Here is a 19,475-nt window from a genome sequence, read left to right as displayed (position 1 = left end):
AAAGCAGATGACCATTTATAGTTCCACTTTGTTTCTTCTGAATTTTAAATGCAAAAAATAGCAGTAGGAAGGATTTCTTCTTTTCCTTAATAGATTGAAAAAGCTGAAGCTTTTTCCCATACTTATTAACATCTTTGTGGTGCGTGGGGGAGACAGCACCACGAAAGTGATTAGGCAGTAAAGCTTCCCATGGAGGATAATTCTCTCATTTTTCTTCAAAGATGTGAAAGCCTATCTCTCAAAGAGACGCCTAGTACCTCCTTGTGCAGCTGTCAACCCCCACTGCCAATTCTTGCTCAGGCTTTCTTACGTGTTGAACAAGAACAGGTAAAAGGAGAGGAACTTTCCCGTTAGTTCTATTATAAACTGATGGCAATAGTGGTTTACAATGTCATATAATGAAAGAAAAATTTTTTTTTTAGATTTCAGTTAAACTTGGAGAATAATTATCTCATAGTGCATTGGTCTGTTTTTATTTAAAATGCCATTCACCTTTCATAAACACCCTAAGAAAAAGGTTTTGTATAAGCTAACAGTGAACACTGCCAGAAACGAAACATCTAGACTGTGATAATGAATATTACAAATCCACAATCTTTCTTTTTAAGCATTGGGAATTGTTGTTTTTAGATGTTGATACTCCAAAGTAAGTATCTTGCTGAACCAGTCTAACTGTGCAGAACTACTACATCTGCATGTATTATGTAAATTAGATTTTGAAACACTTTTGTTTTTTTCTGCACTTAAAATTGGTATCTTACAGGCATTATGTAAATGAGATGTGGTACAAATAGTCAGTTTTTTTTCTTCCGGAGAAATACATAAAACTTTGAAAAACTCAGTAAACTCCTGAGTATGTATGTTTCAGCAAATTACAGCAAGCAAATATTTAAGATACTATTTTTCTTCTTTCCATGTTAGGAAAGAAATACTGTCATGGTTAATAAACATTCACATTTTTGTCAAGGCCAAAAGCTGAATCCAGAGAGCAATTGTGCTTATAAGGTAATTTCTTCTTCAATGAATGGTAATAAAATTCTTTTAAATGGATGTATGCTTTTATAATCCAAATATTGGCTCATGGACTTGCAGTGCTCCGACTGAAGTCACATCCATTTTAGTTTCTCTATAATTGCTACTCACACTAATAAGATTAAAGCAAATGAGAAATGCTCACTTCTAACAGTAAATTAAAAATCTGTTGATATACTAAATTATTGATATGTATGACTGCATGCACATAAGTATGATATTAAAAACTGAAATGATTGCTTTTGCAATCCTCATGAGTTCAAATAATATCTTAAAAAACTATCCTCTGGAATTTCCTGCATCCCTCCAATAACTATTGAGAGACAGCCTGGACAAGTACCACATGTTAAAATTTGATTGGCTAAAGATAGGTAAAATAAATCTATGTCTTGGAAAGCACAGTCTGTAGATACCTCCCAAATTCAAGCAGAAGCTTTTTTAACAACTACCATGTTCATAACTAAGATAAGCACGATAGGTAAGTTCACAAGTCAACAGATAAACTGTGAAGAACAGAGGAAGTTTTCATGAGAGGTGTGTGTGTGGGAAAATTAAATAAATCAAAATTTCAGTGTCTTGTCTTATTTACTCCAGATTTTATCTGTCCATGTCTGTAGTGACTTGACAAACAGATCTGTTAGGCTTTAGAGTACAACTTTATAACACATTTAGTAATTAGAGAATTGCCCGTGCATTTTGTTCCTTTTGCAGACTTTTCTTCACAGAAAAAAAGAAAATTATTCACAAAAAGATAAAAAGAAATTTTAAGATAGAATGATTCAACCCCCTGAAGCAGACATTACTATTTGCAAAAGGTGAATTTGTAAGGACAAAGAATTTAGAAAGTGAAGTAATCTTAATTTCTACAAGTTTTCCCACCAAAATGAAAGATACTTCTTTAAGAGATTTTTAATCAAACAAGGAGTATTTGGCTTAACACAGGAATGACTGGATGCAAGTGAAAGGATTGTTCTATACATTCAAACCAAAGTGATCTAGCACTAGTTTACTCAGTTGCAATTATATTTTCAGTGAGTGCCATTATGGAACCAGTTGCGGAATATTTTCCTTAATTGAATTACCTTGCTCCTTGAATTCACAGAAAGCATATCATCACCCACTTCTACTAAATTTCAAAGAGGTGTATAAAGATGTACTACATAATTTATAACTGATTTTAGCATCTAATTTTCATTGTTTTTAAGTCCCTTTAAGCAATTATCTACAGACATCCCTATCTAAAACATTGGAAGTTAAGCAGGAATTCCTGGAGTAATTGTTTGGCTTGTTAAACAACTACTAGAGGAACAGGTTCTTCCTTTCTGTCCTTAATGCATGCAGTTACCTCAATCAAAGGAGCTTATGCTGTTAATAGTATGACCATTCTGAGAGGACAACATCTCTCACAGTACTGCCAACTACAGTAAGACTGCATGGAATTTAACTTTTATGTATAATGGATTGTTTAGTAAGTAATCTATTGAGGAAAAAAAGACCATTAAGATAGATCATAAAATAACATTATTTCCTTTAGAAATTCTGACAATTTAAAATCTGGTATGACACCAAGTTGAACAGAAATTAAAAAGACCATTTAGAAACATAAAAATAATTTTACTGAAATATTTAATGTTCTATAATGTCAAAAAAGGTATGAAATACTGTCTCCATTCAAGAATAAAGTGATAAAATTGAAATTAACAACACCAGTGTTGGTATAACTGCTTTGAATTTTTGCTGCTAAAAATCTGTCAGAATCAGCACATCATCAGTGTTTAGATTTCAGAAAAAGGCACAGTTCCACTGGGAAACCATTTTCATGTGGGCTTTCACAGCCTTTCCTATAAGCCGTAACACCTGTGGTAATGTTAAACAAAGCACTACATTTGGAAATCAAATCTCTCCAGCTCAGAATCCATTCTAAGAACAATTAAACAAAAAGGCTTGTAAGATAACCTGTTTCAGTGTCAACTGTTACAACTGGAGGTAAACGGCCAAGATGATCTGTGCCATTGCTTATCTTAAACTCTTGTACTGTAATAGAGAAGTTCAATTTAGTATTCAACATTGGTTATTGCTACTTGGTTTCAAATCTAGCTTTACTGAAAACCATCTGCTCTTTATTAAGTTATCAAAGAGCTTATTGTTTTATCTGAGTCTTAACTTGTCTCAGAGGAAAATATTATAAGGTCTTCTGACAGCTTTTAATTTAATTATTGAGAAGACAGTGCTGTTATACTGCTGTATTTAAAAACATGGTAATAATTTAACACAAAAAGCAGCAGCAAACACATTAATTGTTGGTGTGACTTAGGAAAATAAGAACAGCTGTGATGCATGCCACCAAAGGTCCATCCAGTCCCATGTTCTCTTTCCAACACCAGACTGGTTTTGGATACACCACAGATGGCTACAGAAAGGTAAAAGCAGGAAAAGCCACAGATGGCGCCTCTTTTTAGCGCTCTTCCTGCCTCAAAGATTGAAGTTCTGGGGCTGGCTTAGTGGAATACGATTTCTACCTAGTAAGTGACTTCCTAGAAATTTCTCTTCTACAAGTTTGCCTAGTGTGACTTTTAATCAGATAAAGAAATCCCAGAAATATTTTCACAGTGTTTGTTCATTTCACAAATTAAAACTTTTTTTCGGATTTACAGCACATGTAAGCCTGTACACATTAGGTTTAGCAAGCTTAACTGTATAACCGCAGCTATACCATGGGCCTGGGGATTATGGATCAGTGTGTAATGCACAGTTTGTCTAATTAAAAAAAAAAAACCTACAATTCCTGTTAGAAATTATATTACAATAAAACTATTCCAGCCAGTTTCTTTTGACAAGTTAAATGCACTCAGTTCTTGCAAACTTCATGATTCAAAGAAGCTGCCTGTCATCAGAAACGGGGCTCATTTAACCAAATAAGTCAGATGTATTTGGGACCGAACACAAAGCTAATTGAAATCAATGGCATTTGTTCCACTGACTTCAGTTTGTTTTGGCTTAAATCCTTAGGCTCTGTTCCAGCTGTCCATTGATTTCCAGAAGTGAATTTAAGCATGTGCTTTAATGATTTAGCTTTTCTGAAGAAGGATGCTTTAAAGTATGTGCTTAAATAATGTGTTGAATTGGGATTTTAAAAAATGAATGGGAGTCCAGGTTTAATTTTCAGTGAATTTCCTAATAAGCCATAATAAATTCTAAAGGAAGTGTATTTGTGCATATAAATTTAGACAAGTGGTAAAACGAGTGAGGATAATGATTCTCTTATGATACACTGAGTAACATGCTTTTCTCTTTTAAGAAGTTAATTTTTTTGAGAACAACAATATGAAGCTTAATGGTCAAGAACAATACACTGAGAGTTACAATATAAAAAGCACTTATTGTTTTTAAGCAATTAATGCAACAAGGCAAGCCATAACAATAAAATATCTTTAATTGCAATAGTGGGTGATAATCCATACCTAATTAGCTTCAACTATATAAACCTGCTATCATTATTAACTTTAGATGGAAAGCATAAATGCTAAAGTGTTTTCATATATCTTTAAAGGACTCAAAGTCCTAAAATAGAAGCACCCATATGATTGTACAGATGATCCACTTTCATCCAACCACTCCTAGCTGCAAATTCACAGATTTAAAAATAATATCTGGGGCATAAGAAGAGAAGGCTATAGCTGATACCACATAATTTAAAAGACATACTTTTTAGCAAACCTCTGAATTTAAAAAAAAAAAAAAAAAACAAAAAAACTGTCAAGGAAGTACTGTGTAGCCTTATTTGCAATACGTTTTGAATATTAAAAAGAGGGAGATATTTTAATTTGTGGTTTAATCTAACATGTCTAAGCCTGAGAGAGTAAATTGAGTACTAAATGAATATTGATTCATTATTTTTGTGCTCTGACAATGTCTAGCTATTTCAGGCCTGGATCAAGACTGCAGTGTGCTATAAAACAAAGAAATGGTACTGTTTCAAATGACTAAATGTTGCACCTTCAGTTCTCATTATTGTCTAGGAATGCAATCATTCGTTTTTTAAGAGAACTAAATAAAGGATAGACTCAGCCCTGGAGAGCTACACCTTCTGTCCTTCCTCAATGATATGTTTTGACCTAGTCTCAGTTTACACATGGGGAAAATTGTTAAAAGTATATCATTCATAGTTACGTATATTGACTGATACAGAGAACAACAATCAAAAACATCCTTTAAGTTACCAGTACAGGACTCAGACTTTGAAATTATTTTTAACTGCTCAGTATGACTACACCTCTGATAGATGGTTTATTCTATCTGGATCAAATTCTGCTCTTGATTACCATGGCATTAATGAGTGATTTTCATTGTCTTTTAGGCATTCCTCTGAAAGGTGGGCATAAGTTCAGAATTTGGCTTTATAATACCTGAAAAATACAATCCTATAGAAATGATCAAGAAAAATACAATCCTATAGAAATGATCAAGAATTATGTGTGATGGAAACTAAAACTGAAGTTCTTGGAATATAGGGGTAAACATGGAGCACTTTAATATGTGGGTTTTTACTATTAGTCCATCCAGAAAGTGTTCACAAGTTGAAGTTAAGTCAAGAATAAAAAAAGTAGAAAAAATCACACAAAAAAAATCCAAAATATATTTAGTGTAGCTGTATTTCCATTACAATAACTATATTCCCCCATTATTTCTGCTTCATATTACATTTTAGAGTTGTTGTGTTACTAATAGATTCCATGGAAATGACATGCATTGAAAGCAGAAATATTGGTTGAGTCATTTGACTGTTTTTCAGAGAAGCTAGTGATCACCAAGTGCCATGTGCTGTTAATCATATTCTGATTGTCCAACTCACAGTCTTCTCCTGGAGCGCACCTGGTTATGAAAGACTATGCTCATCAGTACCAAAAGACTCACATGGACTTTAATGTTACTAGGACTATATTTGCTATAGCAGAAGGTTTTCATTGGTGCTGAACATGTGGGGCTCTCTTAATAGTGGGTTGTATTTTGAACAGGCATTTCAGGTTGTTCTTGAACCAACATAAGAAATTAAGCGGTAAAGTAGATTAGAAAAGCAACTGCTGAATATTAATTTTAACTTTTCATGAGAGATTTAAAAATCCATCATAGACAATAAGAGAGAATAAACTGTAAGAGTTCAAAAGAAGCTTCTATCTTTCTTTCTTACTTTGTAAACCAGCATAGCCAGATATCTAAGTATTTAAGCTTTGTACACCATCCATAGGACCAGTGAAGATATGGTCAAGGTGTTTTTTTCAATCAGAAACATTTCTTTACAACAGAGCTTTCAAAATTACACGGGCTGAATTACATACTAAAAAAGAAATAAAAAAGAAACTTGGCCCTTCACTACCTTTCGTCAGAAGTAAATATGCACCTAAGGGACTTTTAATTCCTTCCACCATATACAAAATTTTGCAGTGTGGGTGGTTTATCAGTATCACCAACTGTCTTTCAACAGCCCAACAGTACAAGCGTAACACCAGCATTTAATTCACAGCTTTGTTATGTAAGGAAGTTTTTAAGACACAGCTTAATGTCATAAGAGACCTCTTCTTGAAGTTGGATTTCATTCTGTAAATGTCACCTTTTATTGAAATAATGAATACGTTACTCGTCGTTTCAGTCAGAGAATGGTCCTTGCTCTTTTCTCTGTTTTTCAAACACTGAGCTTTGCTCTTGCTCTTCTGTGGTGGAGAATGACTTCACCAATGCTACTAACTCCCAGTAACACATCAGAGACAAAGAAACTACTCAAAAGTTAAATGAGACTTCCCTGCCTTCAGGAGGGTTGAAAAATATCCTATCATTTAATACAATTTTACTACACCATGGAAACAGGTGCTGATCACACTCCTCCCAGCACCTATAACACTGGCACTGAATATTGTCATTTGACATGTTGCCACTCCTGGGGATTCCTCTTGCTGCAGAAAGGATGTCTAACCACCCCTGCAAACATTGGTTGGTGAGTGTTAGAGGGAATTATGGCTGTGCCCCACACCTCACACCGAAGAAAATACACTTGGGATAAAATCTGTCAAAACCCTATTTTATGCCAAGATGTTTCCAAAGATGTTTTTCCTGTCACAAGAAAGTTCTAGCCATATATGATTTCTGTAAAGTTTGTAATTAAAGCTTTTCATCAATTTCTGACAAAATTGTCTGCCCATACAGAAAGCTGTGCCAAATATTCAGATGTAAATAAGGGACGGATTCTTAAATGCCAATTGCCATGAAGTGGAGCATAGTTGTTCCAGTAAGATATATAGCCTGTAAAGGAACACATAGTGCCAAGGATTTTCTTGCAACTTCAATGCCCATCAACAGAAATTTGGACAAGGCAATAAATCAATCTGACGGCATCCATCAATTTAGCCAGGCACCTACTTAGAAAAGCTACGAGGCTTTGAAGTCTGTAAAATGGCATTTGTTCACAACACTTCACTCTGTACTCAAATGCATAGACAGTGGTATCTTAAACGTTTGCATTAGTGACAAAATGAAAACAATAAAAGTTAAGAAGAAAAATTAGGTCATTTTTTGTACAGTGAGATTAGGAGGACACAAGATGCTAAACTGCACAGGAATTGCCATAGCCCACTGGATAGTGTAAATGTCTAAAGCTACGAATATACAAAACATATTGGGTGGGCTTGAAGTAGGATTTACTGTATTCTGATAGTTCCCCTGAGTATTCTTTTAACATGTATTGCAAAGCATTTTTGTCAACAGTCATTCAGGGGAGCCTCACAAATGTCAAGAACGCTTAAACATCACTGATACTTGACAATACAAGGTAGAAAAACAAACCCACTGCGTGAGAGGAATGTAATAAAACTTTTCCACAGTGAATATATAGAGTATAGGATAGATCAGATATGTTGTCATTAATTTCTGTTAATTAATTGTGACATAACAAAGGCTATGTAGTTTGCAGAATTTATTAAAAAAATACAGATCGCTTACAGAAAATCCCACTTTCATCAAAATCTTCAATTTTTTAGGATTGAACTGATCTGAATAAAATTTTTAACAGAAAAAATTAAACATTGAACATTAAAAATTGAACATATTTGGTTTTGTCTGATGTAATGTTAATTTTGTGTTTTAGAGTTTTCTTTCTTTTTATCTATTTCCTATTTAACTAAATTATAATTTTGATATCAGCTAGACATTCTATTGTTTCCAAATAAAATATTACAGATATTTTGTTTTGCAAGATACTGATAACCTGTTAAAGTACAAGAAGAAAATAAAAATTTTCAAAGCTGTAATATTCCAAACAAACAGAACCCTGACCTTCATTTCGTATTGGCATCTGTGTACATTTATAAGAAAATTAATTTGTGAAATGAACACTCTCCCCCACCATTTTATCTGAAGGTGTTGAAACAATCTCACTAACTACTTTAAAGTGGAAGCAATATACAATAATAAGGATGGAGATAGTACTGTAGTGTATCAGAGCTTTTCCCAGGAGAAAATCTCCTGTTCAGAGAACATACAAAAAGAGGATAAGAAGGCAGTCTGTTTTTCCAAAGGGTTTTTAATCTAGAATAAGAGACAGACTGATAAAAAGAGAAGATGGAAAGCAATAAAAGTGAACAGTGATACAGTATTGGTCATGCAGTTAGAAAGGATTTGTGTGTAATGAAACACAGAAATAGAAAACTTAAAAGCTAAGCTCAAAGACAACTACTGTTGTGGTTTCATACAGTTTTGGAAAGCTCTTTTCAAACAATAGGGACTGGCAGGAGGATAATACTGAAACGTTTGTCTGAAAATTAAAAAAGGGATGGTAGATTTTCTAGATGACAAGTCAGTCCAGAGACTAAAAAGAAATGAACAAATTATGTCTTGAAAACAAAGGCAAGTAACTGAGATACGGTATGGGAGAGCTGAAAGACAGAATGTTTACACAGTGAAATTCATAAGTGGGGAATAGTCTGTGCTGTGTTCTGAGTGGATGGTACAGTGGTGTCCTTTAGCCCTCAGATACAGCTGGTGAACCAGTGATGGAAGTAAAGTAGTGTTATTTATCTCCTGCCAGCATGGAACCAGTATCAGCAGAATTACTAATTACCTATTTACTAGAGAAATAAAAGTCCTTACCACTACCTATTTTCTCTGACACTGTGGCTATCCAAACTTCAAATGTACCTAAAAATAAAAAAAATATAGGAGCTAAGCAAATTTAATTAGGGAAAGTAAGGTCCACATTTATAATAGAAAATAAACTCAACTAATTCTTCTTAGCTTCCAAAACCCAAGCCATGATTTACTGGAATCTTAAGAATTGTAAAATTGAAGGCATAGCACCCCCCTGTATCAGACAACAGGAAATATATAATTACTACTGCAGCTTATAGACATAAATAGGAGAAAGCATAAGCATGCTCTTAACACATTCTGAAGTAGCAGATGCTGATCTTGCAATACCTGACGCCAAGAATAAAAACTGCCCATGAGTAAAAGGGTGATATGTTGAGCCATGACAAGCAGAAGATTATACATTTAGTTTATTGTTTCATGATACTCTAGTAACCCAGCTACAATAGCATCACTATGTTGTCTATATTTATACTGTTGGAGGATTTCCAGTCTGTCATGCACTTTCTGTATTTTTTCAGGGAGGACAGCAGAACAGAAGAGGTTGGGAACTACTGAAATGATGATGAAAACTGCTAATTGTACCTGCATTCAGGGAATTTAGACATCTAAATGACCTTAACTGTGATTTCTGTTCAGCTCAAACAAGGTTGTCAAACACTACAGTTCCTTTTACTGTTCAACTCCTGCTTCATGTTACTCAGTGTCCATCATAATGCTGATTATGAACTTGGCAAATGTAGTTCATCCGATATCCCAGAGAAAATGACATGTCTTTCAAAATAAAATTACAGCATTCATGAATGATCAATCAAGCATACTTCTTTCTAGCCTGAACACACTCTACCTGTACAGTTTTCTCACGGTAGAGCCAATTAGTTTTGAAACGATGTGTTTATAGCACATCCTGATGTGCAGAGATTGCCAAGCTGGTGCTGCTTCGCTGGTTAATTCTAGGCAGTACAGGGCTTTTTAGCCTGGCACAATGCAAATGTGACTATTCTACTTCCAAGCTCACGCTATCATCGCCTGAGTCAGCTTGGGTTTTCTGGTAAGTCACTTTCAGTTCCATGGCATCTTTAGAGTACTGGCATCTGCAGTGCAAAGTCATAGTAAAGGACGTCAGACAAAAATGCAAGGCTCAGTATGAAATGAAACAGATTTAGTAGCTTTTGGTGGGTGGGGAAATGATAATTTCAATACATTTCTAACTTACTGGTATTTTGACCTTCCCAAAGTCTCAGTAGTCCTACTTGCCAAACTACAAGAGTTTCTACCCTGAAGTCTAATACAGGAGCAAGGAAGCAGTGGGACTTTCAACCGCTTCAGCAGGCGACTGTGAGAGTATGGCCCAAAAGTGGTGGCACCCTGGCTGGGAAGCCAGAAACCTGATTCAGCCTAGTCCTTTTCTAAAACCCATATTGACAGTCAAATTCCACAGTGTAGTTCTAAGAAAAATTGTTTTCATTAACTTTTTTTTTTTTTTTTTTTTTTCAGAACACCTCTCTGGACCAGATTTGAAGTTGATCTTTATTTTCCTGGGTCCCATATAATCATATCTGATTGATGGGAATTTTAAAACCATTATCTAATGAGCTGAGTATAATCACATCAGTCAATTCACAGAATCGCAGAATCACAGAGTCACAGAATCGCAGAATCACAGAATGGTTAGGGTTGGAAGGGACCTCTGGAGATCATCTAGTCCACCCTCCCCGCCAGAGCAGGGTCACCTACAACAGGTTGCACAGGACAGCGTCCAGGCGGGTGTTGAATGTCTCCAGAGTGGGAGACTCCACCACCTCGCTGGGCAGCCTATTCCAGTGCTCCACTACCCTCAAAGTAAAGAAGTTCCTCCTCATGTTAAGATGGAACTTCCTATGTTCAAGCTTGTGCCCGTTACCCCTTGTCCTATCACTGGGCACCACTGAAAAAAGACTGCTCCCATCCCCCTGGCATCCTCCCTTTAAGTATTTGTAAGTATTAATAAGATCCCCCCTCAATCTTCTTTTCTCTAGACTAAAGAGCCCCAAGTCCCTCAGCCTTTCTCCATATGAGAGTCACTTACTCCCGTAGTCCCAGGAAGAAGAGGGGCTGCTGATGCACCCCAGGATGCCATTTGCCTTCTTGGCCGCCAGGGCACATTGCTGGCTCATGGTCATCCTGTTGTCCACCAGGACTCCCAGGTCCCTTTCCAGGTCCCTTTCCACAGAGCTGCTCTCCAGGAGGTCAGCCCCCAACCTGTACTGATGTATGGGGTTATTCCTTCCCAGATGCAGTACCCTACACTTGCCCTTGTTGAATTTCATAAGGTTTCTCTCTGCCCAACTCTCCAGCCTGTCCAGGTCTCGCTGTAAAGCAGCACAGCCTTCCGGCGTGTCAGCCACTCCTCGCAGTTTTGGGTCATCAGCATGGTGATGGTACACTTGCTGATGGTACACTCTATCCCTTCATCCAGATCATCAATGAATACATTGAACAGGACTGGGCCCAGTACTGACCCCTGAGGGACACCACTTGTTACTGACCTCCAACTAGACTCTGCACCACTAACCACAACCCTCTGAGCTCTATCTGTCAGCCAGTTCTCAATCCACCTCACTGTCCATTCATCTAACCCACACTTCCTAAGCTTGCCTGTGAGGATGATGTGGGAGACAGTGTTCGTCTTCAACCAGAGCCCCTCTCCACAAGTTCAGATGACAAGCAACTGCCACACCTAAAGAGTGTGTAAATTTCCACTTTAAATTGGAAAAAGAAAAAATTTCCACTGTAAATTGGAAAAAGAAAAAAAAAATCAACCGACCAAAGAATGCACCAAAAGAAACAATATTCTTCATAGAGAATGCAGGATTGTTTTTACCTATCTGACTCTAAAAGTATTTTTAATCCTACTGGCCTCTTTTAAGAAACACTCCTGAACAAACTAAGGTAAGAAGGAAAACAGAGAAAGCTGGTGAGGAAACTCCCATTGTCTACATAGAATAAGAGCTTTTCCTCTCATGTGTTACTGAGACCCTGTTCTCTTCTTTTCTAACGGAATAAAAGGGGAAATTTTGTGATAAAAAGGAAAACAGACTAAAAGAAAAAGAAAAACCGGAGCCCAGGTTCCATTAAAAATGGTAGTTACTCTCTAAAAACATCAAACCATACTGGTCAAAATCTGACTGTCAGAAATGAAAAGTTCAAGCCCCCAGGATATTTTGTATTATATCAATATGCCATTATAGCATCGTCAAATTCTGCCTACTCAGTGGGCAAGGAATGCAGCTGTGGCAACAGCAAGTTCTGCAGCTGGGTGCTAGGTTGAGGCGGACAGGGGGGTTCCTGGAGCCAGGGTAACCCGAGGTAGAGCAGAGAGCCCATCAGGAGCCTGCAGCTCTTACAAGCAAGGCTGATGCAGCTTAGGCATTGCCAGCAGCAACTGCAGGGGGTTTAAATGGCCCGAGGGAGTGTGAGCGACCAGGAGCGTTGCAAACAGGACATGGCATACCAGCCAGGGCACGGCGTGGTGGGTGGCGCGGCAGTTAGCACAGAAGGGCGCGCAGGAAGGGCCCTGCAACCTGCTTGTTGGTCCACAGCCCAGGGAAGAGCTCAAGGTCTCTGCCAAATGGTGGGCACTCGCCTCAGAGCTAAAACCAGTGCTCCTACAGGGAAAGCTCCTCAGATGTCTGATGCGTCCACTCAGGCCGAACTGGTAAGGAGGGAGACTTCAGTACAGGCGGTAGGTTGCAGCAAGTCCCCAGACCCTTCTCCTTCTCCTGGTGAAAAGGTAAGGACTTACACACAGTGTGCACAGGTCGATGATCTGTTAGATCAGGTGGCCGAGTTGCAAGAAACAGTTAAAAGCTGCACAGTATCAGAGGAGATGAAACGGAGATAGATAGGTGATTACACAACCACATTCCTGTAGCAGATACCACTGAGAATGAGGCACCTTGGACCCTGCTGACCCACAAAAGCAGGACTGCTACAGTCCCCACTCTCCAGCATCACAACCAAAACCAGGTATGAAGTTCTAACAGCTATAGACACCCACAAGCAAGGTCTGACAGGAGAAACTGTACCAGCAGCACGCAGTGGATACCATAAAAAATGAGTGCTTATAGTGGGTCACTCTCTGTTAAAGGGCACTGAAGGACCCATCTGCCGTCCTGACAGGGAGTCATGTGAGGTATGCTGCCTTCTGGGTCCTAAGGTCCAAGATGCTGCCCAGAGGGTACCACAATTTGTTAAGAGTACAGACTACTATCCACTGTTACTCTTTCATGTGGGCATGAATGACACCACAAGCCAGAACCTGGGAAGAACCAAGGTAGGTTATAAAGCCCTGGGGGTGCAAGTGAAAAACATTGGTGCTCAAGTTATCTTTTCCTCTGTTTTACCAGTTAGAGGAAAGGGCGCAGCCAGAAGTAGACGGATAATGCTTATCAACTCCTGGCTACACAGGTGGTGCCGTCATGAGGATTTTGGTTTTTATGACAGTGGGACATTCTTTGATGAATATAACTCATTAGAGAGGGATGCAGTCCACCCTTCTAGAAAAGGCAAGAAAATCGTTGGCAGCAGGCTGGCCAACTTGGTGAGGCAGGCTTTAAACTGAAGGACTCAAACAGTAGGGTCCAAAATGGCAATGCTCACACCATCACCCCTGGCTGGGGAATAAGCCAGACTAACCAGAGCAGGGACAAATGTTCCTTAGCTAATTTGTAAGAAGAGAACCAGAAGGCCAGCCACCTCAAGGGTGCATATGGCTATGGTGGATCCTCTTGCTCCCCTCCAGGGAAACCTGCGTGCTCGATTACCTCTCTGAAATGCCTGTACACCAGTGCACGCAGCACAGGGTATAAGCAGAAAGAACTAGAGATCTGTGTGTGGTCACAAGGCCATGATCTCATTGCAATTACAGAGACATGGTGAGATAGCTTGCATGACCGGAATTCTGTCGTGGATGGCTATGTACATTTTAGGAAGGACCAGCCAGCAGGGTGAGCTGGTGGAGTTGCTCTCTATGCAAGAGAGCATGTGGAATATATCGAGCTCTGCATAGGGGTGGATGAAGAAGGTGTTGAGAACTTATGGGTAAGAATTAAGGGGCAGGCTAATACAGGTGACACTGTTGTGGGTGTTTCCTACAGATCACTGGATCAGGAAAAGGAAGTTGATGGGGTCTTCTACAGACAGCTAGAAATAACATCATGATCACAGGCTCTGGTTCTCATGGGGGACTTCAACCATCCATTTGGTGGAAAGGCAACACAGCCAAGCATGCACAGTCCAGGAGGTTTCTGCAGAGCACTGATAACTTTTTGACACAGGTGGTGGAAGAGCCAACAAAGAGAGGTGACTGCTGGACCTTGTGCTAACAAGCAAAGAAGGACAAGTTGGGGATGTGCCTGTTGGAGGTAGCCTCGGCTGCAGTGACCATGAGATGGTGGATTTCAGGGTCCTGCATGGAAGAAGCAGGACAAAAAATAGAATTACAAACCTGGACTTCAGGAGACCTGACCTCGGCCTCTTCAAAGACCTACCTGTAGGAATCCCATGGGCTAAGGCTCAAGAAGGTAGGGGAGTCCAAGAGAGATGGTTAATATTCAAGCACCACTTCCTCCAAGCTCAAAATCAGCGCATCCTTATGAGTATGAAATGAAGCAAAGAAGGCAGAAGACTTGCATGGATGAGCAAGGAGGTTCTGGAAAAACTCAAATGGAAGAAAGAAGTTTACAGAATGCAGAAAAAGGGACTGGTCACTTGGGAGAAGTATAGGAGCGTTGTCAAAGTATATAGGGATGCAATGAGAAGGCTAAGGCCCACTTGGAATTAAATCTGGCAAGGGATGTTAAGCACAATAAGAAGGACTTCTTCAATTATATCAGTAGCTAAAGAAAGACTAGGCAAAATGTGGGCCTGCTGCTGAATGAGGTGAGTGCCCTGGTGACAGAGGATGCAGAGAAGGCGAAGTTACTGAGTGCCGCCTTTGCTCCAGTCTTTACTGCTAAGGCTGGCCCTCAGGAGTCTCAGACCCTGGAGGTAAGGGAGAGAGTCTGGAGAAAAGATGAGTTTCCCTTGGTCAAGGATGATCAAGTTAGAGACCATTTAGGCAAATCTGACACCCACAAATCCATGGGCCCTGATGGGAAGCGTCCACAAGTGCTGAGGGAGCTGGCAGATGTTATTGTGAAGCCACTGCCCATCACTTTTGAAAGGTTATGCAGAACAGGAGAGGTGCCTGAGAACTGAGGAAAGCAAATGTCACTCCAGTCTTCAAAAAGAGCAAGCAGGAGGACCCAGGAAACTACAGGCCAGTCAGCCTCACCTCCATCCCTGGAAAGGTGATGGAACAGCTCATTCTGGATGTCATCTCCAAGCATGTGAAGGAAAAGAAGGTTATTGGGAGTGGTCAATATGGATTCATCAGGGGGAAATAATGTTTGACCAATCTGATGGCCTTCTGTGATGGCATGGCTGGCTGGGTAGATGAGGGGAGAGCAGTGGACATTGTCTGCCTCGACTTCAGCAAGGCTTTTGACACTGTGTCCCATAACATCCTCATAGGTAAGCTTAGGAACTGTGGGTTAGATGAGTGGACATTGAGTTGGATTGATAAGTGTCTGAATGGCAGAGCTCAGAGGGTTGTGATTGCGGTGCAGAGTCCAGCTGGAGACCGTTAACTAGTGGTGTACCCCAGGGGTCAGCATCAGGACTGTTCTTGTTCATCATATTCATCAAAGACCTGGATGAGGGGACAGAGTGTACCCTCAGCAAGTTTGCTGATGACACAAAACTGGGAGGAGTGGCTGACACACAAGAAGGCTGTGCTGCCATTCATTGAGACCTGGACAGGCTACAGAGTTGAGCAGAGAGGAATCTCATGAAGTTCAACAAGGACAAGTGTAGGGTCCTGCACCTAGGGAGAAATAATCCCATGCACCACTACAGGTTAGGGGTTCATCTGCTGGAAAGCAGCTCTGCAAAGATGGACCTGGGAGTCCTGGTGGACAGCAAGCTGACCATGAGCCAGCTACATGCCCTTGAGGCAAGAAGGCCAATGGTATCCTGGGGTGCATTAAAAAAGCATGGTCAGCAGGTCGAGGGAGGTTCTTTTCCCCCGCATCTGAGGGGTGAGGCCACATCTGGAGTACTGTGTTCAGTTCTGGGCTCCCCAGTTCAAGAAAGACAAAGAACTACCGGAGAGAGTCCAGCAGAGGGCTATGAAGATGACCAAGGGAATGGAGTATCTCTCTTACAAGGAAAAGCTGAGAGACCTGGGTTTGTTTAGCCTGGAGAAGAAAAGACTGGGAGGGGATCTTATCAATGCTTATAAATAAGGACGGGTGTCAAGAGGATGGAGCCAGACTTTTTTCAGTGGTGCCCAGCGACAGGAAAAGGGGCAATGGGCACAAGATGGAACACAGGAATTTCCATCTCAAGATGAGGAAAAACTTCTTTACTTTGAGGGTGACAGATCACTGGAACAGGCTACACAGAGAGGTTGTGGAGCCTCCTTCTCTGGAGATATTCAAAACCCACCTGGATGCATTCCTGTCCTACCTGTGGTAGGTGAACCTGCTCTGGCAGGGGGGATGGAGTAGATGATCTCAAAAGGTCCTTTCCAACCCTTACCACTCTGTGATTCTGTAATTCTGTGATTCTACCTCGGGCCTTAGTAACATCTGAAAAACTCCCTGGAGTTTGTGAAGTTTTAGAAATCTATCAACATAGCTTCATTCTTCCACATGAAATCAGTAAGTTAATACATTTCCAAGGAATCATCATGAAAGGTTTTCCAACAGAATTATTTGAAAGAGAAGGAAAGAAAAGGAAGAAGGAGACAGAAGGAAAAAGAAGAAAAATATATTAAGCAAGAAATTCAAAGTAGGGTAATGTTTCATAGTTTATGAATGAATAAAATCTAACAGTCTATTTTTCAGAACTACAGGAAGAAATAACTTGGAATCTGACTTGTTTTAAGACTTGGAAGAACTGAAAAATATAGTGAGACTCTTTTCTGTTAGTTAGCATTTTGGTCATAAATAGCATAAAGACATTTTTCCAGTGCTTCCATTTGCACTAAACCTTGCAGGATTGATCTTTTACTAAGAATAAAATAAAATAAAATAAAATAAAGTTTTTTAGAAGAAAACTTTGATTAGACAAAAACGTAATTCTCCTTGGGGATGTACCACCAAGTCCGGGCAATGACTCAAGCAAAGAAAAATTTTGACCACCACCATTCTCAGATAAATAAAATTACTTCAATGTTAGTTATTTTGAAATGCTGCTCTCTCCAAATCTGCATGGAAGGGTTTTGCTTTTACCTGAGATGAAATGGGAAATATGTGAAAGTCTTAAACTTCTATGAGATGAAAAGTAGTTTTCCATCCGGTTCTGTTGTAACACACTGGGTGGTATCTCTATCACACTTGTGACTTCTGGTAGTGACAAATCTCTCGTTGCCTCAATAAAACCATTTGGCTCCATTCAACTGTGAACCTCTATTCCATATAGTTGCAGAATTTGCAACAGGTTTCAGTGGAAACTGACAGTTCTTAAAGAAAATAAATACGTCAGGAGTTTTCTAATTTTTACTGGAGTGTAAACTTTTTACCCTCTAAACATCCTTCTGATAATAAAAAAATATAAACATTGTACACAACACAAGACAGCTTAGCTCCATGATGCTCAATGAAGCATTAGTGCCGCATAATCTGATTCTTTTGATGCTTTAATAATGCAAAACATGGTTTCTGCTTTATTACATAGCTCTTAATGCAGAAATGACATGCTTACAAAAGATTTACTATATTACTATTTGCATATAGGCTTCCTTAATAGATGAGAGTGCTTACTGCTCCTTTGAAATCAAAATATTTAGTCTAGGCATTCTACACTGAATAAAGACTGCCATCTTCTGCTGCAACTGCAGCAGATATAGATACCCAGGTTAACATCATAAGAGGGCAATATATTACACTGGACTTGTCTTAGTATTTTAGAATAAGTATCTCCTTTTCCATTAATGTAATAAGAAATGTGACTAGAGATATTTACAAAATATTTTGTTTTTTTACAACATGCTTTTTAGAATTGCATATCTTTATGGTTTTGATCCCTTTGTGAAGAACAGAGAGGTAGCATCTGGAAAAGGATTTCATAGATCACAAAAAACATTCACCCACCCAGTCATGAAGAACTACGGTGGATTACAGCAGCAACTTCATTGCAAGACATCCTTCTATAGTGTGGCAGCACTCCTGCCATTACTGATTCTTATTCAAAATTGAAGGTTTTTAACTTAACAACAGTTGCATGTGGTTCAAAAACTTTCAGTTGAGTTTTCTGAAATTTCATATACTCCAGGAATGACGTGCAGAAGAGCAAGCCAAGACCCAAAGGGATGATTTACAGTTCTGAGGAAATTATTTCTGTTTCAGCCTGTAATTGATTAGGTATCCTATCAAATCTGAAACTCAAGCTAATTAAAAAAGCTAGCCCCCCAAAAAAACTTTATTTACTCAAAAGTTAGCAGGAATATGATCTCAGACATAAAGAGACTTTAACATTAATTTGGCGTCTGATATAAGATATTTTCAAATCGGCAGAAAATTTTGTGCGGGTGATGCAATGCCTGAATGAATACCTTAGATAAATTCAGCTTTGTTTTTTCTTCGCCTTTGCAGGTTCTTTCATGTTTATACAATGCAAGCAAGTCCACTGCTGTCCAGAAAATTCCTGACAAAATGTTTTCAAATTAAATAATGCCTATTGGTCAAATTATATGTTTCACAGAAATTTGGAGAACTTTAGACATAACGGTTTCTGCTCTTCCACCTGCTCAGACTTAACGGTCCATTCTAAATACTCTAAACCACTGCAGAATTATACTTTCATACAACAAAATTAGAAATGCAAAGTCCTGAGGGTTTGGGAGGCTTTGGGGAGAAGGAGTTGTGTCTTAACAATCGCCAGAGGAATGTGGTGGAGTATATAAGAGATTGGACTTCTTGGAGATATTGCTGGATGAATTTCTATGGCCTATTAATATGGCTAGTTCAATAAGTTTCTCACAGTTGTTCAACCTGGCTGAAAAAGACTTTCCCATGATGTGTTTCTGACTTATTCTACTCAATATTAAAGACAATGTATAGAAATCCCAAGCATTGCAAGAGACGTTTTTAGAGGTTAACCCAATTTAGAAGTCTGCACGCTGATATATGCCTTCTGATAGATTTATAAAATGTTATTAAAAGCACATTGAAGTAAACTGAAAGGTTCCCATGTGATAGGAATTACAGATGATGAACTGTTCT

Source organism: Charadrius vociferus, unplaced genomic scaffold, assembly GCF_000708025.1.
Source record: "Charadrius vociferus isolate BGI_N301 unplaced genomic scaffold, ASM70802v2 scaffold201, whole genome shotgun sequence".
Taxonomy (NCBI): domain Eukaryota; kingdom Metazoa; phylum Chordata; class Aves; order Charadriiformes; family Charadriidae; genus Charadrius; species Charadrius vociferus.
The sequence above is the reverse complement of the archived record's forward strand: the minus strand, read 5'-3'. Positions refer to the sequence as shown.